Genomic DNA, 23,491 nt, shown 5'->3' with positions numbered 1-23,491 from the left:
GGGGAACTTGAGGTTCTGTGAGCCCGAAAGCTTCTCCTGCTAGAGCGCCATCCTGACGGGCTGCAGGGGCTGGGATGCTGTAAATGCAGGTGTAGGCGGACTTGCTGCTCGGGAGCCTGCCCGTGAACTTGAGTGGGAGAGAGAGCTGGAAACGACAGTGAGCCGCACGTGCAAAATTCCGCCTGCCCCTTGCCTCCTCCAGAAATAGTGCCAGGCATGAGCGTTTACAGGCAGGCAGACAGGCACACAGCTGCCCTGCCCCACTGTGACACTTCATCCTTGCCTCAATCCCTTCAGTTGGTTGTCATAACCCCTCCCCCTGTTTTGGTAATTCTAGCTTAGTTTGGACCCCTTCCTGACTCTTGACTCTGTACTCCATCAGCTGTGTGACAACCAGACTCTGCGAGAAAAGGCCTTACTTATCAAGGACCTTGTCCTCAAGCTGCTGAGAATTTTAAGTTGGTTTCGTTGGGCTAGAGGGCACCTGGAGTTGAGGGTACGGCAAGAAAGGAAGGCCGGGGAGCATCTTTTCTTTTCGCAGTCGGCGGGGGGGGGGGGGGGGGGGGGAGTGCTTGCTGGGTGAAGACACTTGCTCACCAGCCAGTCACTGGGCTCACCACTGAGGGCTCAGGGTGCTTTCTCCTGCCTTCCTCCCTCCCCTGGGAGCACACTCTCTAGTTGTCAGAGTTCACAAAAGATGCTTAGAATAGAATTAACTGCAATGAGAGATTGTTTCAGTGTTACCAACACTCTTCAGTTTCAAAGAACAAAGATACTTTTGTTTCCACGTATCGGCGGCCACCTGCCTACATTTCCCTCTTACCAAGCAATTTCTCACAAATTTCTGTTTGTCTAGTGCAACATTCACTCCTGAAAGGAGCAGCTATCTTCCCCACATATACACTCGACAAATATGCTTTCTTTGGGGCTTCCTTTCCTACTGTTTCGAAAGGAATTTCTCTACCCAATTTGACATTTTACTCTAATCAATTCTTTAAAAAAAAAAAAAAAAAAAGATTTTTTTATTTATTTATTTGACAGAGATAGAGACAGCCGGCGAGAGAGGGAACGCAAGCAGGGGGAGTGGGAGAGGAAGAAGCAGGCTCATAGCGGAGGAGCCTGACGTGGGGCTCGATCCCACAACGCCGGGATCACGCCCTGAGCTGAAGGCAGACGCTTAACCGCTGTGCCACCCAGGCGCCCCCTAATCAATTCTTAATTCACACTGAAACGAGATTTCTACTTAGGTGTTGAGAAAATAGTTACATAAAGACACTCTTCTTCCTTCCCCCTTGAGAGTACATTCAGAGGATTTAAATCACTAATTTTCAAGGATTTGTGGGCATATTCACGGCGCTTGCTTTTGTTCCTTACACAGAATAGTCACATGAGTAGAAATCTGGGTGTCGTTGCTTGAAACTGGGTGTCCGTGGTGCCCTAACCCTTCCCTCAGGAGTAGCTCTTGTTTGGGCTCCAAGGAATACAAGAGTACAAGTAACAGCATAATAGAAAGCCCCTGGTTGGGGATCAGCCTTGCATTTTCCCTAGTTGTGTGCCATCAAGCCCCATCTGGAAAAATGAGTAAAATAATGCATCCCTCACAGAAATGTGGTAGGGATTAATGAGAATGTAAAGCTTTAAGCACAAACTAGAATAAAGAGCTATTCTCACAAAACTTTTCATCTCCCTCCCTCTCCTTTGCTTACTGCTAGAAGGTTCGGTCCACTAATCAGACCTCCGTGCCCACCTGGCTGACTCCTGCAGCCTCTCTCCTTTCTCCCTAAGGGCAGGAGCCCAAATTACCTCCCCTGACAAAATGGGTTTACATAACAGTGTAAAAGCTCTCGATGAAGCATCCCTACGACCTCAAAGCTGGAGACGCAGTGACAAAATGAGGAAATAATTCCCTGTCTGGTAATCTCATAAAGCCGCGAACTGATTTTCATGCAAGTTAACGATCCCCCAGTTACTGTGTGAAAACTCTTACAGTTGAAATGATGTCACAGTTTCTAACATACCAAATACACAAAGACTGAAAAAGGTCCAAACAGTTTAAGAGTTAAGAGAAAAGAGGGGCGTCTGGGTGGCTCAGTCGGTTAAGCGTCTGCCTTCAGCTCAGGTCATGATCCGAGGGGCCTGGGATGGAGTCTCACGCTGGGCTCCCTGCTCGGCGGGCTGTCTGCTGCTGCCTCTGCCGCTCCCCCTGCTCAGGCTCCCACTCCCTCTCTCTCTCTCGCAAATAAATAAAATCGTTAAAAAAAAAAAAAGTTAAAAGAAAAATCAACCAGAGAAAAAAATAAATGAAGGAAACTATATTTTAATTTCTATTATTTATAGGATGTGGAATCAATGTTTACAATATCCATGTTCCAAATATGCATATAATAGTTTTAAGGCAGAGTATGTTAATATGTTTAAGGCAGAGTATGTTAATATTGTTTAAGGCAGAGTATGTTAAAACAGAGACATTGGCTCTGTTTTAAATATTGTATTTCATTAACTTTAAAAGAATTTCCGTTTTGTATTGCCTAGGCCATGACATATGATAAAGGACTATAGCTCTGGGTTCAAATTCTGGCTCTGCTAGTTACTAGTTGTGGGACCTTAGCCTAGGTGCCAATGTTTCCTCTCTTTTCCTTAATTTCTGCATCTGGAGAATGAAAATAATAATACCTACCTCACAGGTTGTTATGAGAAATAAATGAGTTTATTTAAATCGCTTCAAAAGAACTTTAAAAAAAAACCCAGCTATTATAATTATGTTAATTAGTTCAGTTGAAGTTGTTGTTTGTTTACCATAGAAGCTTTATTTTACGTTTTTCTAAGTCATTAGTGAGAAAGGGGAAAAACGTATTCACTGTACAAAATCATGGATAAGCAGATGTGAATGAGACCTAAGAGATCACCTTTCCCACACCCTGACTTTATGTAATCATTCATTTATTAATTCATTCACAAATATTTTTAAACTCCCACTCTGAAAAATGGTGCCAGGCACATTCCTGGGAGGTAGGCTTAGAGCAATGAGCAAACCAGGAAGTAGGGACTACTGCTTGGGGCTTATCTTCTACTCAGGAGAGAGATACACGGAATAAAGTAAATATGGAGATAAAAGCCATGGGAAAAAGAAAGGGGATGGAGAAAGGGAGTGCCAGTTCTCAGCAGAGGGGGGGCATGAGCTGATTTGTGTCTTAATGGATAATGGATAACTGTGATAATGATGAATTTTGTGTTGAAGTATAATTTACAATATTATATTAGTTTTGGGTGTACAATAGAACAATTTGAGATTTATATACATTACAAAATGATCACCATAAGTGTGGTTACCATCTGTCACTATATAAAGTTATTATAATATCATTGACTGTATTCCTAGTACTGTACTTTACATTCCCATGATTCATTTATTTTATAACTAGAAGTTTGCACTTCTTAATCCCCTTCACCTATTTTATCCATTCCTTCACTCCCTGCCCTTCAATTCTTACCCTAATAAGTCATCTCAATATTTTAATCCAAATGTTCTTCTTCAAGACACATAACAATAACACTCTAAAACCAAAGACAAAGAGAACATTTAAAAAGAGACAAGAGAAAAAAAAAATATCTCCTACAAAGGAACCCCCATACGGCCATCAGTGGATTTCTTAGCAGAGAGCTCAAAGGCCAGGAGAAAATGAGATTATATATTGAAAGCTCTAAAACGAAAAAAAAAAAAAAAAGCTGCCAACCAAGAGTACTTTACCCAGCAAAGTTGTCGTTCAGAATTGAAGGTAAAATAAAGACTTCCTAATAAACAAAAGCTGAGGCAATTCATCATCACTAAACCAGCATTACAAGAATGCTAAAATGAGTTCAAGTTGAAACAAAATGATGCTAATTAGTAACATGAAAAAACATGAATATTTACAACACCTTGGTAAAGGTAAGCATCCACTCGGATTCAGGATACCCTAATACCATCATATGCAATGTGCTAGCTACTTAACTCTACAACAAAGGTTAAGACACAAAAGCATAGGGGCGCCTGGGTGGCACAGCGGTTAAGCGTCTGCCTTCGTCTCAGGGCGTGATCCCGGCATTATGGGATCGAGCCCCACATCAGGCTCCTCCGCTATGAGCCTGCTTCTTCCTCTCACACTCCCCCTGCTTGTGTTCCCTCTCTCGCTGGCCGTCTCTATCTCTGTCGAATAAATAAATAAAATTTTTAAAAAAAAAAGGACACAAAAACATAGAAATAGCTATAGCATCAATAATTTGTTGAATACATGATTTAAAAATGGTAAATGATATCAGAAACATTCAAGAAGGGGTAAAAGTATAGTGTTTTTGTATGCAAGTGAAGTGAAATTGCTATTAGCATAAAATAGACTTTATATGTAAAGTGTTTTATATAAACCTCATGGGAACTACAAAGCCAAAATTTACAATAATACACAAAGATAAAAACAAAAAAGAGAATCAAAACATTCCCCTATGGAAAATCATCAATCAACTAACAGAGGAAAGAAGGAAGAAATGAAAAATGGAACTTCAAAACAACCAGAAAAGAATTAATAATATGGCATTAATAAGTCCTTACTCACAGTATTAATGGATTGATTTCTCTAATGAAAAAGCATAATGGCTTAAAAAAAAAAAAAAGACTTACATGCTGCCTACAAGAGTCTCGCTTTAGCTTAAAGGACACACATAGGTTCAAATGAAGGGATGAGAAAACATACTCCATGTAAGTGGAAACCAAAAAAGAGTGGGAGTAGGAAGCTATACTGACATCAGAAAAAATAGACTCCAAGCCAATAACGGTAACAAGAGAAAAAGTTGGACGTTACATAACAAAGGGATCAACTCATCAAGAAGATATAACAATCATAAATACATATGCACCCAACAATGGAGTACCTAAATGTATTAAGCAAAGACAAACAGATCTGAGGGAGATATGGCACGATGATACAGTTACTGTGGTGGGTTCATATACTCCATTTCTAACATGGAGACATCATCTCGGTGGAAAATCAACAAGGAAATGTTAGACTCGAACCAAACGTTGGACTGAATCAACCTGATGGACATGTACAGAACGTTGATCCAACACTAGTAGAATGCACGTTCTTCTCAAGAGCACCCAGAACCTCCCTCAGGATAGACCCCATGACACGCCATAGAACAAGTTTTAACAAATTTAAGAAGACTGAAATCCAATCATAACAAGTATTTTTTCCAGCCACAATGGTATGAAACTAGAAATCAGTAATAAGGGGAAAGATGGAAAATTCACAAATGTGTGCAGATTCAAAAACGTGCTCCTTGGGGCGCCTGGGTGGCGCAGCGGTTGAGCGTCTGCCTTCGGCTCAGGGAGTGATCCTGGTGTTATGGGATCGAGCCCCACATCAGGCTCTTCCTCTATGAGCCTGCTTCTTCCTCTCCCACTCCCCCTGCTTGTGTTCCCTCTCTCGCTGGCTGTCTCTATCTCTGTCAAATAAATAAATAAAATCTTTAAAAAACAAAACAAAACAAAACGTGCTCCTGAACATCCAACAGATCAAACTAAAAAATCAAAAGGGAAATCAATAAATACATTGAAACAAATGAAAATGGAGGTCCAACACATCAGAACCTGTGAGATGTTGCAAGAGCAGTAATCAAAGGGAAGTTTATAATGATAAATGCACATTAAGAAACAGAAAGGCCTCAAACAACCTAATTTTGCAACTCAAGAAACTAGGAAAGGAAGAAAACAATTAAGTCCAAGTTAGCAGGTGGAAGGCAATAACAAAGATCAGAACAGACATAAATGAAATAGAGACCAGAAAAACAAGAGATTGATAAAACCAAGAGCCACTTTTTTGAAAAGATAAACAAAATTGACAAACCTTTAGCTAGAGACTCAAAAGAATACAAAGAGGGCTGAGGACTCAAATAATCAGAAATAAGGAGAAATTACAACTGATACCACAGAAATACAAAGTATCATGAGAGATTACCAAAAACATTTTATATCAAAAAACAAGATAACTAAGAAGGAATGGATGAATTCCTAGAAACATATAATCTGCCAAGACTGATGTATTAAAAAAAGAGAAAATCTGAGCAGTCCAATAATGAGTAAGGAGAATCAATCAGTAATCAAACTTTCCAACAAACAAAAGTCTAGGACCAGAGAGCCTCACTGGTAAAGTCCCTCAAACATTTAAAGGAGAATTAACAACAGTTCTTCTCAAACTCTTCCAAAAAATTAAAGAGGGTGGAACACTTCCAAATTTCATTTTACAAGGTCAGCATTACTTTGAAGATAAACAAGACAACGACACTACAAGAAAAGAAAATTACTGGCCAATATCCCTGACGAACATAAATCAAAAACCACCAACAAAATATTAGCAAACCAAATTCAAAAGTACAATAAAAGGATCATACACCATGATCAAAGTGGGATTTGTTCGGGGATGCAAGAAGGGTTCAACATCTGCTATTCAACAACGTGATACACCACATCAACAAAATGAAGGATAAAAATCATATGATCATTTCAATAGATGAAGAAAAAGCTTATGACAAATCTCAAGATCCATTTATGATTTAAAATTTACAATATTTTGACTTCTTCTTTGCCAACTTGGATACCTTTAATCCCTTTTTGTCTTCTGATTGCTGTTGCAAGGACTTCTAGTACTATGTTGAATAATAGTGGCGAGAGTGGGCATCCTTGTCGTGTTCCTGATCTTAAGGGAAAGGCTTCCAGCTTTTCCCCATTGAGAATAATGCTTGCAGTAGGCTCTTCATAGATGGCTTTTATGAGATTGAGAATGTACCCTCTATTCCTACACTCTGAAGGGTTTTAATCAGGAAAGGATGCTGTATTTTGTCAAATGCTTTTTCCGCATCAATTGAGAGGATCATATGGTTCCTGAGTCTTTTCTTGTTGATATGATGTATCACATTGATTGATTTGCGAGTGTTGAACCGTGCTTGCATCCCAGGTATGAATCCCACTTGGTCATGATGGATAATCCTTTTAATGCACTGTTGGATTCTATTAGCAAGGATCTTGTTGAGGATTTTGGCGTCCATATTCATTAGGGAAATCGGTCTGTAATTCTCCTTTTTGAGGGGGTCTTTGTCTGGTTTAGGAATCAAGGTAATATTAGCCTCATAGAATGAGTTTGGTAGCTTTCCTTCTGTTTCTATTTTTTGAAATAGCTTTAGGAATAGGTATTATTTCTTCTTTGAATGTTTGGTAGAATTCCCCAGGAAAACCGTCTGGGCCTGGAGTTTTATTATTTGGAAGGTTGTTTATCACTGACTCAATTTCTTCATAGTTAATTGGCCTATTTAAGAAATCTATTTCTTCCTGTTTCAGTCTTGGTAGTTTATAGGTTTCCAGGAAGGCCTCCATCTCTTCCAGATTGTTTAGTTTTTTGGCATATAGCTGTTGATAAAAGTTTCTAATAATCCTTGCAATTTCAATGGTGCTGGTCGTGACCTCTCCCTTTTCAGTCATAATTTTAATAATCTCAGTCCTTTCTCTTTGTTTTTGGACAAGTTTTGCCAGTGGTCTATCAATTTTATGGATTCTCTCAAAGAACCAGCTTCTAGTCCTGTTGATCTGCTCTACTGTGGTTCTGGTCTCTAATTCATTGATTTCTGCTCTAATCTTGGTCAACTCCTTCCTTGTCAGTGGGTTAGGCCTGTCCCTCTGTTGCTGTTCCAGTTTCTTGAGGTGAGAATATAGAAACTGCATTTTAGATTTTTCTATTCTTTTGAGTGAGGCTTGGATGGCTATGTATTTCCCCCTTAGGACTGCCTTTGCAGTATCCCATAGGTTTTGGACCGTTGTGTATTCATTCTCGTTGGTCTCCATAAATTGTTTAATTTGTTTTTTGATTTCCTGGTTTATCGAGTCATTCTTGAGCAGGATGGTTCTTAGCCTCCAAGTGTTTGAGTTTCTTCCAGGTTTTTCCTTGTGGTTGAGTTCCAATTTCAGAGCGTTGTGGTCTGAGAATATGCAGGGGATAATTTCAATCTTTTGGTATTGGCTGAGACCTGTTTTGTGTCCCAGAGCATGATCTATTCTTGAGAATGTTCCATGGGCATTTGAATAGAATGAGTATTCTTTGGTTCTGGGGTGTAGTGTTCTATATATATCTATGAGGTCCAACTCGTCGAGTATGGCATTCAAAGCCTTTGATTCTTTGCTTAGTTTTTGCCAGGGTGTTCTGTCTATTTCTGATAGTGGGGTGTTGAGGTCCCCTACTATTACTGTGTTCTTATCTATATGTCTCTTTATTTTGGTTAAGAGTTGGCTTGTGTATCTTGCTGCTCCCCTGTTGGGGGCATATATATTAATAATTGTCATATCCACTTGTTGAATACTTCCTTTAAGAATAATATAGTGCCCTTCTGTATCTCTCTCTATGGCCTCTAGTTTAAAATCCAGTCTATCTGATATGAGAATTGCTACTCCAGCTTTCTTTTGAGGTCCATTTGCGTGGAAGATGGTACTCCATCCCCTTACTCTAAGTCTGAATGCATCTTTGGGTTCAAAATGAGTCTCTTGTAGACAGCAAATGGATGGGTCATGTCTTTTTATCCAATCTGCAACCCTGTGGCGTTTTATGGGAGAGTTTAAGCCATTTAGATTGATAGAGATTATTGACAGATATGATTTTAATGATGCCATTTCTCTTTAAAGTCTTTGTATCGGTTGTGACTTGCTGCTCTGTATCACTCTTGGGGCCTTTTTACCTTTATAGAGCCCCCCTTAATATCTCCTGTAGGGCTGGTTTCGTGGTTACGAAATTGGTTAATGATTGGCGATTTTGGAACGTCTTTATTTCTCCATCAATTCTGAATGACAGCTTTGCTGGATAAAGGATCCTTGGCTGCATGTTTTTCTCTGAAAGAGCTTTAAAAATGCCCCCCCAAGCCTTTCTCTCATTCCAGGTCTCTGTAGACAGGTCTGACGTAATCCTGATACCTTTGCCTTGGTACGTGAGAAATTTCTTTGCCCTGGCCGCTTTCAATACTGTATCCTTGGATCTAATATTTGCGAATTGCACTATGACATGCCGTGGCGTAGGTTTGTCCTGGTTGAGCTTGGATGGGGTCCTCTCTGCCTCTTGGACACGAATGCTTGTTTCCCTTGCTAGATTAGGGAAGTTTTCAGCTACAATTTGTTCAAATATCTCTTCTAGACCTCTGTTTTTCTCCACCCCTTCAGGGATGCCGATGATTCTGACATTGGATCGTTTCATAGAGTCAGTAATCTCCCGTAATCTACATTCGTGGGCGTGGATTTTTTTAAGACCAGCTTCTATTTTCGTTTTTTCTTCTACTAACCCATCCTCCAATTCGCTAACGCGTTCCTCTGCCTCGGTGACCCTGGCCGTCAGAGCCTCTAGTTTTGACTGAGCTACCCTATGACCCAGCCATTGCACTACTGGGTGTTTACCCCAAAGATACAGATGTGGTGAACAGAAGGGCCATATGCACCCCAATGTTCATAGCAGCATTGTCCACAATAGCTAAATCGTGGAAGGAGCCGAGATGCCCTTCAACAGATGACTGGTTTAAGAAGCTGTGGTCCATATATACAATGGAATATTACTCAGCTATCAGAAAGAACGAATTCTCAACATTTGCTGCAACACGGACGGCACTGGAGGATATAATGCTAAGTGAAATAAGTGAAGCAGAGAAAGACAATTATATGATTTCTCTCATCTATGGAACATAAGAACTAGGATGATCAGTAGGGGAAGAAAGGGATAAAGAAAGGGGGGGTAATCAGAAGGGGGAATGAAACATGAGAGACTATGGACTATGAGAAACAAACTGAAGACTTCAGAGGGGAGGGGTTGGGGGAATGGGATAGACTGGTGATGGGTAGTAAGGAGGGCACGTATTGCATGGTGTACTGGGTGTTATACGCAACTAATGAATCATCGAACTTTGCATCACAAACCAGGGATGTACTTTATGGCGACTAACATAATATAATAAAAAAAACATTAAAAAAAAATAAAATAAAATAAAATTTACAATAAAGTGAGTGTAGAGGGAATGTATCTCAACATAATAAAGGCCATATACGTCAAGCCCACTATCATCATACTCAACGGTGAAAAGCTCAAAGCTTTTCCTCTAAGATCAAGAAGAAGATAAGGATGCCCACTCTTGCCACTTTCATTCAACATAGCATTGAAAATTCTAGCCAGAGCAATTAGGCAAGAAAAAAAAAGGCATCCAAATCAAAAAGGAAGAAGGAAAACTGTTACTATTGCAGATGACATATTATATGTAAAAAAACCTAAAGATTCCACCATAAATGTTAGAACTCATTTAAAAATTCAATAAAGTTGCAGGATACAAAAATCAATATAGAAAAATCAGTTGTTTCCTATACACTAACAATAAACCATCAGAAAGAGAAATTAAGAAATCAATCCCATTTACAATTGCATCAGAAAGAATACAATATCTAGTAACAATAGCCAAAATATGAAAAGAGCTCAGATTGTCCATCAACAGATGAATGGATAAAGAAGACATGGTATATAAAGATGTATGTATATATATATTATATATACGTATATATATATTATATATACATAATATATAATATATATATTATATATATATAGTGGAATATTACTCAGCCACCAAAAAGAATGAAATCTTGCCATTTTCAATGATGTGGATGGAATAGAAGGTATTATTCTAAGCAAAATAAGTCATCCAGAGAAACACAAATACCATATGATTTCACTCATATGTGGAATTTAAGAAACAAAACAGAGGAACATAGGGGAAGGGAAGGAAAAATAAAATAAGGTGAAAACATAGAGCGAGGCAAACCATAAGAGACTCTTAACTATAGGAAACAAACTGAATATTGTTGGTGGGAGGATGGAATAATTGGGTGATGGGCATTAAGGAGGGCACTCGATGTAATGAGCACTGGGTATTGCATGAAACGAATGAATCACTAAATTCCACCTCTGAAACTAACAATACAGTACATGTTAATTAAATTTAAATAAACATTTAATTTTAAAGAGTAAGAATATAATATCTAGGAATAAGTTTAACCAAGGAGGTGAAAGACCTATACTTCGAAAACTATAAGGCAGGAAAAAAGAAATTGAAAAAAACACAAATAAATGGAAAAATATTCTATGCTCATGGATTGGAGGAATATTATTCAAATGTTCATACTACCTAGGCAATTTACATATTCAGTGCAATCCCTATCAAAATTCCAAGGGCATTTTCACAAAAATAGAAAAGACAATTTTAAAATTTGTATGGAACCACAGCATACTCCAAATAGCCAAAGCCTTGAGCAAGAAGAAAGCTACAGGCAAAAAATTCCTAATTTCAAACTATATTACTATAGCAAAGCTATAGTAATCAAAATAATATGGTATTGACATTAAAAGACACATTGATTAATAGAACAGAATAAAGGGACGAGAAATAAACACATGCATATATGGTCAATCATTTATGACAAAAAAGCCAAGAATATACAATGGGGAAAAGACAGTCTCTTCAAATAATGCTAAGAAAACAGGATATCCACATGCAAAATTAAGAAATTGAACCATTATCTTGCACCATACACAAATATTAACTCAAAATGGATTAAAAACTTGAACGTAAGACCTGAAGCCATAAAACTTCTATGAAAAACCTTGTAGTAGCGTCCTTGACATCAATCTAGCAAGGATTTTTTGGATTTGACACCAATGGTAGAGGCAACAAAATCAAAAATAAACAAGTGGGCCTACATCAACCAGCAAAGCTTCTGCACAGCAAAGGAACCCATCAACAAAATGAAAGTCAACCAATGGTAGTAGAGAAAATAATTGCCAATCATATAGCTAATAAGGGGTTAATATCCAAAATATATGAAGAACTTATATACGACTTGATAACAAAACACAAACATGATTACAAAATGGGCAGAGTACCTGAATAAACATTTTTCCAACAAGAACATACAGATGGACAACAGGTACATGAAAAAGTGCTCAGTATCACTGATCATCAGGGAAATGGAAATCAAACCACAACGAGGTATCACTTCATACCTGTTAGAATAGCATCAAACATCAAAGAGAGATAACAAGTGTTGGGGAAGATATGGAGAAAAGAAATGCTTGGATTATTGGTAGGAATGTAATTTGGTGCAAACATTATGGAAAACAGTATGGAGATTCCTCAAAAGATTAAAAATAAAACCACCATATGATCTAGAAATTCTATGTCTGGGTATTTCCTAACTAAAAAAAGATACCTGCACACCTATGTTCACTACAGTATAACTCAGAACAGCCAAAACATGGAAGCAACCTAAGTGCCTATCAATGGATGAATGGATAAAGAAAATGTGGTGTGTATATATATATATAGACATGATGAAATATTATCCAACCCTGAACATATAAGAAAATCTCATCATTTATGACAACATGGATGAACCTGTGGAGAAAAGGGAACCCTGTGCACTATTGGTGGGAATAAGAATTGGTGCAGCCACTGTGGAAAACAGTGTGTAGAGTTTCCACAAAAAATTAAAAATAGAACTACCATACCATCTAGCAATTCCACTTCTGGGTATATATCCAAAGGAGTTGAAAATTAGGATCTCTTAGAGATGTCTGCCTTCCCATGTTCATTGCAAAATTATTCACAATAACCAAGATATGGAAATAACCTAAGTGTCCAACAGATAAACCAATAAAGAGGTGATGTGATGTGTGTGTGTGTATATATATATATATATAATATATATACACACACATATATATATATAATATATATACACACACATATATATATATTTAATATATATATATAATAATTAATATTATTTGGCCACAAGAAGAAAGGAAATCCTGCCATTTCCACTAACCTGAATGAACCTTGAGGGCATTATGCCAAGTGAAATAAGTCAGACAGAGGAAGACACTGAGACACTGTGTGATAGCACTTATATGTGGACTCTATCAAAGTCAGCCTCAGAAACAAAGAGCAGAGTGGTGGTTACCAGGTGCTAGCGAGTGGTGGAAACTGGTCAAAGGGTACAAACTTTCAGTTACAAGTTTAACAAGTCTGGGGATCTCATGTACAGCGTGGTGATCTTAGCTAAGAATACGCTATCGTATAATTGAATGTTGCCGAGAGTAATCTTAAGTGTTTCACCACAAAAAGAAATGGTAACAGAATGACAGCATGGAGGCATTAGCTAAGGCTATGGTGGTCGTTATTTTACAATATAAAAATATCAAATCAACACGCTGTGTACCTTAAACTTACACACTGTTATAGTTCAGTTCTGCCTCATTAACGCTGGAAAATAAAATAAAGACAAAGATAGAAATGAGACCAGATCGGAGGCCACTGTGTCAAGGCAAGTAAGAGACGAGGGTGGGAGACATAATGACTGGTTGTACCAAGGATGTGGAAGATTGAAAGTGCCATCTACTCAGGAGAGAAGAATGAAATTCAAATGAAGAGACTGTAGAAAGAGGAGGTTTTGGGGGCTGAGTTGGGAAGAGTTAGGAGTTGAGTTTCTGAGATGCTAAGTAAGTTTGAAATGCCTATTAGACACCCAAGTGGAGGACTGACAAGTCCACTGGAAACAAAATCTGGATTTCCAGGAAGAAATGTGGCTGGAGATACAAATGCAGGCATCATCAATGTCAGATGGTATTAACACCATTAGACTAAATAAAATTCTCTAAGGAGGAGTGTAGATAGAGAAGAGATGCCCAAGGACTGAGCCTGAGCGCTGGGCCATTTCAATTTTCAGGGAATGAGAAGTGAAAAAGAAACCACAAAGACAACCCACCGAGAAAGAGCAAGGAATGAAGCAGGCGGGGTGGGGAGGAGAGGTTTTCTAGAAACTGGGTGAAGAAGGGGCTTTGAGAAGTAAGCCATGATGAGCTGTGTTAAATGAGGCCTCCCCAGGAGTGGTTTTGATGGAGCGGCAGAGGGTAAACCCTGACTGGAGAGGGTTCAAGAAGTGGAAGAGAGGAATTTCAGACAGCGAGCAGAGGTGGTTCTGTCAGAGTTTTGCTAGGATGAGAAAAGAGAAATGAGGGGGCATCTGGAAGGCCGGGGGAGGCAAGGGAAACACTTCTTAAGGTGGGACGCCATCAAGAACACCCATGCGCAGATGGCAGTGATCCAGCTGAGATGGAGCCCTGAGCACACCGGAGAAAGCACGAGGGGGAGTTTTCTGGCGTGGTGTACTTGAGCGGGCAAAAGGCTTCTTTAAATTAAACATGGATGAAGAAATCGAGGCCTAGGGAAGTAAAGCAACTTGGCTAAGGTCACAGAGCAGTAAGGGGTGGCCCAGGCCTCCCTCCATTTCCTGCAAGACTCTTCTCACCAATCGCAGCAGCAGGTCGCATAACTAAAGGCCAAAGAAAGTGGTAGGTAAAAACCCCTGACTTGAGAAATGCCATTGTCGCATTAAATAAATGCCATTTTACTACGATAAAATCCCATTTCTAACCGAAGTGGGGTTTTTTCCTTAAGCAGAGGTGCTGGTAGGTGTTTCATATATAAAGTTCATTGATCATTGTTATGAAAGTTTCACAGAGTTAACAGTTCACGTCCCAAATGCTAAAAAGATCATTTGTGAATCACAAGTAGGCAAATACTTCTCTCTCTTACCTCAATGAAGGGCATGGTCTTTTTCACCAGGAAGCACTACGTACAACACCGTCGCAACGCCAGCCAGTCTGTTATCGCAGAAACTGGATGAGGTAAGCTTTGCAGAGGTTTATCCCAGCTTCATTTTTTTTCTTAATATGGTGCCATTATGAACTTGAGGAAGATACCCATTTGAGGGAGAATATCTCGTTCAGGGCATTTTCAATAAAGACCTCCCATGAAGTAGGTCTAACCGGGCATTCAGTATACACTCTGGTGAGATTGGTTGGTTCCTTCTTGGCCAATTCATCGCAGTAACTTAGTTTATCTAGTAGGTGTTATTAGATATTGTTATTGATCAAATCAGCTAATCTCTTTAAGCTTCGTTTGCACGTCTGGTAAATGAGGATAACGCATTGGCTGCAAAGCTGATGGAGAGAGTAAACAGAATTATTCACATGCCACAGTGTGTAGCCAATGCCCAGCACAGAGCAAGCACTCGAGCGTGGCCTGACCCCACTTCCCTTCTCCTTCAGTTCTGGGTGGAGAATCCTGGCCCTGCCTCGTGTCACTATCAACAGCTAAGCACCGACGTGCTAAGCGCTCTCCAGTGACCGAGAGCTCCACGAGCGTCGGCCTTCCCAGACTTCGCCGCACGCACGTTCAGGGTGCCAGGCTTGCAGAGCGGCCCCACCCCTGGCCAAATCCTTTTCGGGGCTTCTCACCGCTCTGGGACTCAAGTTCAACCTTCTGGCCAGGGCTTCCAGAAAGGCCCCCGCTCTGGGTTCTGGCCACACCTCTTGCCACTCCTCCGACCCCTCCATCTCCGGTCCCATCTCAGGCTCTCATCAGGCCGAACTCTTTTTTTTATTTTATTATTTTTTTAAGATTTTATTTTATTTATTTGAGAGAGAGAAGAGAGAGAGAGAGGGAGCACACAAGCAGGGGAAAGGGCAGAGGGAGAGGGAGAAGCAGGCTCCCCGCTGAGCAGGGAGCCCGAGGCGGGGTTCCATCCCAGGACCCTGAGATCCTGACCTGAGCCGAAGGCAGATGCTTAACTGACTGAGCCACCCGGGCACCCCCAGACTGAACTCTTTTAGTTCCCCCACTGCAGCACCTCTTCCCGGGAAGGAACATACCCCAACCCTTCCAACCCAGGTGAGGGGCCCCTCCCCCAGGGCCCTGTCTCCCCTCTCACACCACTCATCAGCCTACAAGGGCTTGCTTAGCTCCTCAGGGGCAGGGACTGGGGTCTCTCCGGGCCCGGGTTTTACTCCCCCTACCCCCACCCTATCTAGCGCCTGGCAAGTAGAAGGAATTCAAATGATATTGAATAGTCCCCTGAAATAAATTATGAAAGTATAGTAACACAAGCCTGCATAGGCTCCAGGCACAACGAAGGCTGCTGTTAGAAGATATGGAGTCTAAAGGAGGGGGCCACCACCAGCGACTAAAGCAGCCTGGGAAGGCGACACAAGTGGCCTGCAAACACACAAAGGCTTTTGTGAGCAGCAAGGGAGGGGACAAACTCAAGAGCAAGTCCTTGGACTTGAGGGAGAAAAAAAAAGACAAAATATGAAATAAAAGAATAGCCAGAATCTACCAGATAATCCAGAGACGTGGCCTACTCAGCTCATCAAAATACATTTTGGGGGTGTAAACTGTTCAAAGCAGTTTGGAAGATAAAACAAAATATACAAAAGAACTGAGCCCCATACGAGGACGATGATGGGGAGTGTGGTTGGGTCGTGGTGCAAAGAACGAAACAAAAAGCGGGAACTAAGTAGGTGTCAAAGACAAGATCAAACAGGCCTCAGAGTGATTCAAAGGAAGGAAAGAAAACCGGCAGGAAGTGTTCCCAGGGAAGGCTGGGCGGGACAGGTGCGAGCCGAGCTGCGCTTTTTGACAGGGGTGTTGGGGCAGGTGAGCGGACAGAGAAACACTGCCTGCTTAGCCCTCTATTTTAGGAAGCTCCCTCCGCAAACTATTTTACGTGGTCATCCTTCTCTCTGGACGGTATTCTTTTACAATAGCCAAAAGGAAAAGGACTTGGAGCCACTAGGGGGAAGCAGACAAAATTTTGGCTTAAATAAACCTGAGTTTGATTCCCAGCCTTGTGCCTCTAGGCACAATTTCCTCATCTCTATTAAATGGTAATAGCATCTCTCTCACAAAGGTGGCCATGAGGCTCCCGTGGGCTACGCCTGGGAATGTATCCAGCATGGTGCCCGGCGTAAAACCAAGCTGGCTCTTCCAGACAATTCAGAGAGGCCGCAGGAGTATGCATTTGTACTTACCGCCTTAAAAATCACTCTCTGAGACAAGAGGAAGTAGAACAGAAAAGGGAGACCCTGGAGAAAGATGTCTTTTAAAGAGAGTTAGATCAGCAGATGAAATAAGCCAAGGCTACCATCACAGAACCCCAGAGAGCAGAGGACTTCAAAAGCAGCAGAGAGAGGAAGTGCTGAACTACCAGACGGAGCCGATGGCACTAGGAAGGCTCCCCGCAAAGAGGGGAGGCTTGAAATAGGAGAATTAAGGAAAGAGAATAAGAGAAAGCATGTACCTTCTCCCCAAACTGGGGAACTGAAAACTCTAAACCAAGAATTAAATGCTGCCTAAACCTGTAAAATCAGCAAATAGAGATCTTTAAGAAGAAAAAAAAAAAAAATCAAAGGTAAAAGGCGAATGGACAATCAGGGTGTGTGCTCCCTCACAAAACAGGTCATGGTGAGACCGGATGCTTTTGCTGGTGCCAAGTGGATGACTCTGTCCTTGCGCACGGATCACTTCTAGAAACAAACGCAAAAGCAAGAGTCAAGGTGAGCCTGGAGTACTTCAGGCTATGAAAATGGAGACACTCAAATGTTGGCCCAGGGAAGATCTAACAAGAAAAAGCTTGCATCATTCTGAATGGTGTGTTAAGAACAGCTGGGAAGTAAACACAGTAAATCCCAGGCTGGGAGAGTTTGCCTCTGGGGACGAGTTCCACAGATACAGTTCACTTGACAGAGAAATCCAGTTCTCAACTGGGGCTGATTCAAGCCAAGGTCACCACCTCTTACACAGAAATTGACAACAGCTGGTATGGAGCTGACCTCTGGCTGGGTCTGTGACCCACAACTGTTGGGGTCCAAAGAAACAAGACATGGCTGGAGACAGTCCTTCCTGACTTCATTCTGAGGCCCAAATCTGTACTGCACAGGCTGGAAGCCAGCTCCATTCTTCTCCTGGGCTTGGGTCCCTGAGTCAGCCTTGGTAACCAGAAGGCAAAGGGCCGAAGGGCCAACATATACACCATTCAGGAAGGCAAGGAGGCCTGGGAAACTGTCCTATCACACGGAGCAGATGACTAAAAGACAGCCATCTCCAAATTAGGACCAGCCCACTCTTCCACCTAGTTTTACCTAAATGTGTATTCATTAAAAAAAAAAAACGATGTCTTAAAGGAGTCTTACATGGGGAGGCCAATCAGAGCAGGTGGTAATACAAGCATGAGCGTGGTTGACTGGGTTCAGACGAGGGCTTCATCAATTTACAAGCCTGTCATTTACTGGCAAACTAGTTAACTTTTCTATGCTTAAGTTTCTTTATCAAGAGAGAATGATGCCTACATATCAGGACCCTTTCAAGAGGGTTAGTTAAGTAAGATCATTCACGAATTCCAGTTCTCAGCATAGCGTCTGCTACGATGTAAATGGTGACTATTGAAGTCTATTGTTCTATAAATCTGAGATTTCATCTGATATTGATTTCAAACTAAATGTTTGAACTAAATGTTTCTAAAGTTTCAAAACGTAACAAAGTTCAACTACAAGTTCATGTAACAACGTGGATGACGCTCAGGAAATGTTGAACACAAATGGGCCCGCACAGAGGAGCACGGGCTATACTGTCTAATCCACGGGAAGTCCACAAATGGGCAAAACAAATCCTTTGGGGTTAGGAAAATCAGGGTAGTCGTTGCCCTTTAGAGAGAAGCTAGGGGCTGGTGGTGGGTATTGATAGCAGAGAGCGTATTATTTCTGTATCTGGGAGCTGGTTACCCACGTGTGTTCATGTGAAAATTCATTGACCTATTACATAGCATAGGTGCCCTTTTCCGTATGTATGTTATACTTCATTACAAAGTTCACTAAACAAAGTTTTGAAAAGATGAAGTCCTCCTTTTTCCTTTCATTTGCTATAGAAAACTGGCTCCTCCCATTCATTTATTCATTCATTTGTTCATTCATTGCACAAATATTTATTGAACATTTGCTAAATGCCAGGCACCATCTAGATGCATGGGTTACACCAGTAAATAAGACAGGGATCTTGCTTTCAACTACAAAGGAATCTTCCATATTCAGGGAAGGTGGAGGGAGCAGCTTAGTAGAGTAGGAAGAAAAATTCTGGCTAAAACTTCTATTAATGTTTAGTGTCTTCATGAGGCAAATGGGCACGACAAATTTCTTGCCTACTTTTCAGGGAATATTTATGTATTTTACAACCTATCAGAAAAAAAGAAAAACTTCTCCCCTGGGATCTCATAAAGAACACACACTAATTGTGTGAGGAATGCCCTCAATCAGGTCCTCATAGCAGAGGTTAGAAAGGTTTTCTTTCCACTCCAAACATGGCCTTCCATATCCTCTTTACTTTGCCTTGTCATAAGAATTTCTACTTAGACTCATGGTTTCAAAATCCAGAAATCTGGAATAGTGCCTAAGAGAAAATTTAGTGGGTTCCTCTTTCTCCACATCCTTGCCAACCACGGTTGTTTCCTGACTTGTTACTTTTAGCCATTTTGACCCGTGTGAGGTGGTATCTCATTGAGTAACTTTAGTGGGGAAATATCAATTTCCATCAATACTCCCTCAAAGCTACTCTAAAAGACGTCATAAAACCTAAGTTGAGGAGGGATAACAACATAGTGATGGACCAGGAGTCTCTAAGCCCCATGAAAACATTAAATACACACACACACACAGATTGGCTAAAATAACCTTATAGGAACACTGGAAAAAGTCAAAGTCAAAAGTCTACCAGCAACCAAGGAAACATTCAATCAAGAAAAAGCCACATTCAAAATGGTAGAAATTTTGTGGTGTTTCTATTTGCCCTCGTCCACCACCTCCTGGGTGAGGTACAGTCTTGGTCTAGAAAAGGCAGCATGCTAGCTTTCAATTCTCTCCCACAAACCAGAGGGTCAGAGCAGACCTTATGTGCAACATTCTGCTCTGTCTCGGGTCTGCCTGAACATCTATCTGGTCTCCATTTTGCTTAACTTGGAGCTCAGGTGGGGGGAAAGAGTGCGAGCACCTCAGGAAAGCTGCCTGAAGAGTAAGACCAGTACATGCATGGGCCAAGAGATTACTGCTCCAGCACACATCCAGTCTACACAGACTCGGAGAGATTGCTGTTTTCCCAAATGCCCAATTTTCAACAACAACAACAACATCACTGGGTAGACAAAGAAACAGGAAAACATGCCCATTCTAAAGAAGAAAATAAACTGGCATAAAGCATCCCCTAAAAAGCACAGACATCACATTTACTAGACAAAGAATTTAAAATAAATATCTTACCTTACAACAAAACAACACACAACCCAATTAAAAACTGGGTAAAGGATGTGAATAGGTATTTCTCCAAAGGAAATATACAAATGACCCGTAAGTACATGAAAACATGCTCAGCACCACCAATCATCACAATGCAAATCAAACCACAACCAGATGCCACTTCACACCCAATGGGGTGTAGTAACAAGTGTTGGTGGGGACGGGAAGAAACTGGAATCTTGAGCATCACTGGTGGGAACGTAAAATGGTGCGATCACTAAGGAAAACAGTATGGTGGTTCCTCAAAAAAAAAAAAAAATCAAACAGAGGTACCTTAAGATCCAACAGTCCCACTTGTGGGTACGCGCCCACAGTAACTAAATGCAGGGAGGCAGGTACCTGCACGTCCGTGTTCCTAAAAGCATTATTTGCAATAGGTGGAAGGAGTCCAAATGCCTATTGACAGAGGACTAGTATGATACATTGAATATTTGTGCCCCCCAACTAAATGCATATGGCGAAATCCTAACCCAGAAGCCATGGCATTAGGTGAGACCCTTGGGGAGTAATTAGGTCATGAGGATAAAGCCCCCATGAATGAGATTAGCGTCTTTACAGGAAGGGACACTAGACCTTGCTCCGGCTCTCTACTCACCACCATGGGGGGTACAAGGAGAAGACAGCCGTCTGCACACCAGGAAGCAGACCCTCACCAGACCCTGGATCTGCCGGCACCTGTACCTTCGACTCCCCAGATTCACCAAGTATGAGAGAAAGGTTTATTGTTTTAACCCCCAGTCTACGGTAATTTGTTACAGCAGCCCAACGTGACTAAGACAAATGGATAAAGAAAACGTGGGAGAAAGAGCTAGCTAGCTAGCTAGATCATAATATTATTCAGAAATGAAATTCTGATGCATGCTATAGCATGACCAAGCCTTAAGGGGATTGTGCTAAGTGAGATAGGCAGACATAAAAGGACAAATACTGCCTGGTTACACTTATTGGAGGTGCCCAGCCTGGCCCACTGCATAGAAACAGAAAGCGGGTTGTCGTTGCTACAGTTGGGGGCAGGAGGGAATGCAGAGCTAGTGTTTAGGGGGTACAGAATTGCAGTTTATAAAGTTGAAAAATTCCTGGAGATGGAAGGGAGACATCTCTACAATGATGTGAATGTACTTAATGCCACTAGATCATACACCTAAAAATGGTTAAAAGAGTAAATTTCATTGTCTGCATATTTTATCACAAAAACATTAAAAAATAAAACCTAAGCTGAAAAAGTGGTAGCTCTCCCAGCACAGACCTTCAGTCCCTTGGTGCCCCTGACACATTACCTCCCACAGCCCCGCCATTGTTTTTCATTTAGTTATACCTTCAACAAATATTTATTCATGGACTGTGAGCCAAGCATTGTTCTCGAGACTGGAAATACCATAATTGCAACAAGCGTCTGTGTTCTTTGGGACACTTACATCATAACAGTCGGGAATTCTAGAGTCCGAAGTCCCGGAAACTGGACACCTCTGGCACGAAGCAGCCCGCTCTGCACAGGCAAGAGTAGCATTTTCATGGTAAAGGCTCATGGGAGTGGCCCTCCACGCCGATTCAACTGACCCTCTACAACACACCAGCCTGTATGGACGAACCACAAAAAGGGCTGGAAATAAGGATAAATTCAACTTGGTCCCAGCCCCTCCTGAGGCTGAGGCATAGAACCTTCCAAAGACTGCGCTTTCACCTCCCAGGTAGGTTATGATATTACTTATATGTTTGTAGCTTAAGAAGTTCCCAAACTAGAGGCTTAATAAGGATGGTAATAATTAGTAACACTTAGAGAAATTTACTACGGGCCAAACTTTGATCCAAGTACCTTATGTGGGTTAACTCTCTGAATCCTCACTAAGCATCCTTTAAGGGAAGTAACGTTATTATCTGCATGTTAGAGTTGACAAAACTGAGACACGGAGTTGAAGACATTTTCTCAAGGTCGTAGAGCTACTCACTAAGTGGCTCTGGAGGCTGGCAGCAAGGAAGGCAGATGTGAGAAATTCTGTTTTATCTGGGCAGGTCTTCGGCTGACCAATCAGAACAGTCAGAGCCCCAGTAGGTTAGCCTTTGGCCCAGCTGTCCAGTTTGTAATAGAATTCCCAGGTGACCACACATATATTAACCTCATCTAGGCCTGTCAGTAGAGTCCTGTGGATTGCGTCTGGGCCCCATTATGAACTGATGAAGACGCGCTGCCCACTATTTCTTTGTTCCCTGGCGAAGGGGTCTGGGTGGTCAGTGGGAAAAGGTGAGTGAAAGGGACAAAAATGGCCTCGGATCCAATGCCACAGCTTAGGATGGTGAGTGTGCATGGCCTACACAAGTCCGCCCCCCCCCCGCCCCCTGCCTTCTGGGAGGGTCGTACACCTGACTCTCTGAAAAGCATCAGTGGAAAACATTACGCGGTGGTGTTACAATACTGGGCTCCTGCCCTATTCAGCACTTCCAGCTCTAAATGACAAGAACAAAATAGTGTGGGTGTGGGTGGGCATGTCTGGTTCCAAGGACACGCCAGCAGCTGATGTCACAGCACCTCGCCTACCCCTTGATATATTAAATAGTGGTGAGTCACTCGCTCTCATGATAACCATTCATAACCAGAATGTTTGAAGAGGGAAAACCCCCAAGGCTGTGCAGAATGACAACGGAAGGACAGAAATACACCCAGAAGCCACTGACTGAGTCTAACCATGAGATCTTTCAGAGAAGAGAGGGCTGTTCAGCTTTTCTGAGTCACTACTAATGTGAGCCATCCGGAAACAGAAAGAATGACTCAAGAGAGCACTACCTGTCCTGGAAATGGAGTCAAAGAGCAGAAGGTGGACCAAAGGCTGAGGGTGAGTTTGAAGGAAGGGACATGAGAAACACATTTCCTCAAAGTTAGTGCTCTTTTGAAATATTTGGTGATGACACCAGTACTTTCAAAAGGTCGGAGACTCAAAAGTGGCAGATTATCATCTATCTCAGAGTTTCAGAGAGACAGCTCAGAAAGGAAAGAACTTCTTTCACAATCCAGTGTGTATGGTATCTACAGCTGAACACCGGAGACGGGAAAATTAACCGGGCAAAGAAAAATCCTCCCCCTGTTTGCTCTCCGATCTCATAGACATGGACTCAGTGTACCAACATGGCTACCAGAATTATCGAGGGAACTGAGAAGGGAGGAATAGCATCCTTTCCCCACTAGAAAGCCAGGTAGTTAAACACTTCCTCTTGGGGAA

At 41.5% G+C, this 23,491-nt stretch overlaps 1 long non-coding RNA gene across 1 annotated transcript in view; it reads right to left on the bottom strand.

Annotated features, from left to right (window-relative positions):
* Positions 1–14,499: 14,499 nt before the first annotated feature.
* Positions 14,500–23,491, bottom strand: part of LOC117804389 — a 40,856-nt gene continuing 31,864 nt past the window's right edge. The window contains exons 3-4 of the long non-coding RNA XR_004628757.1: positions 21,695–21,854; positions 14,500–15,101 (exon numbers count right to left, since the gene is read on the bottom strand). This is a non-coding gene — a long non-coding RNA (uncharacterized LOC117804389). The remainder of the gene's footprint in view (positions 15,102–21,694; positions 21,855–23,491) is intronic.

The sequence above is a fragment of the Ailuropoda melanoleuca genome, chromosome 11 (genome assembly GCF_002007445.2).
Source record: "Ailuropoda melanoleuca isolate Jingjing chromosome 11, ASM200744v2, whole genome shotgun sequence".
Classification (NCBI taxonomy): domain Eukaryota; kingdom Metazoa; phylum Chordata; class Mammalia; order Carnivora; family Ursidae; genus Ailuropoda; species Ailuropoda melanoleuca.
The sequence above is the reverse complement of the archived record's forward strand: the minus strand, read 5'-3'. Positions and strand labels throughout refer to the sequence as shown.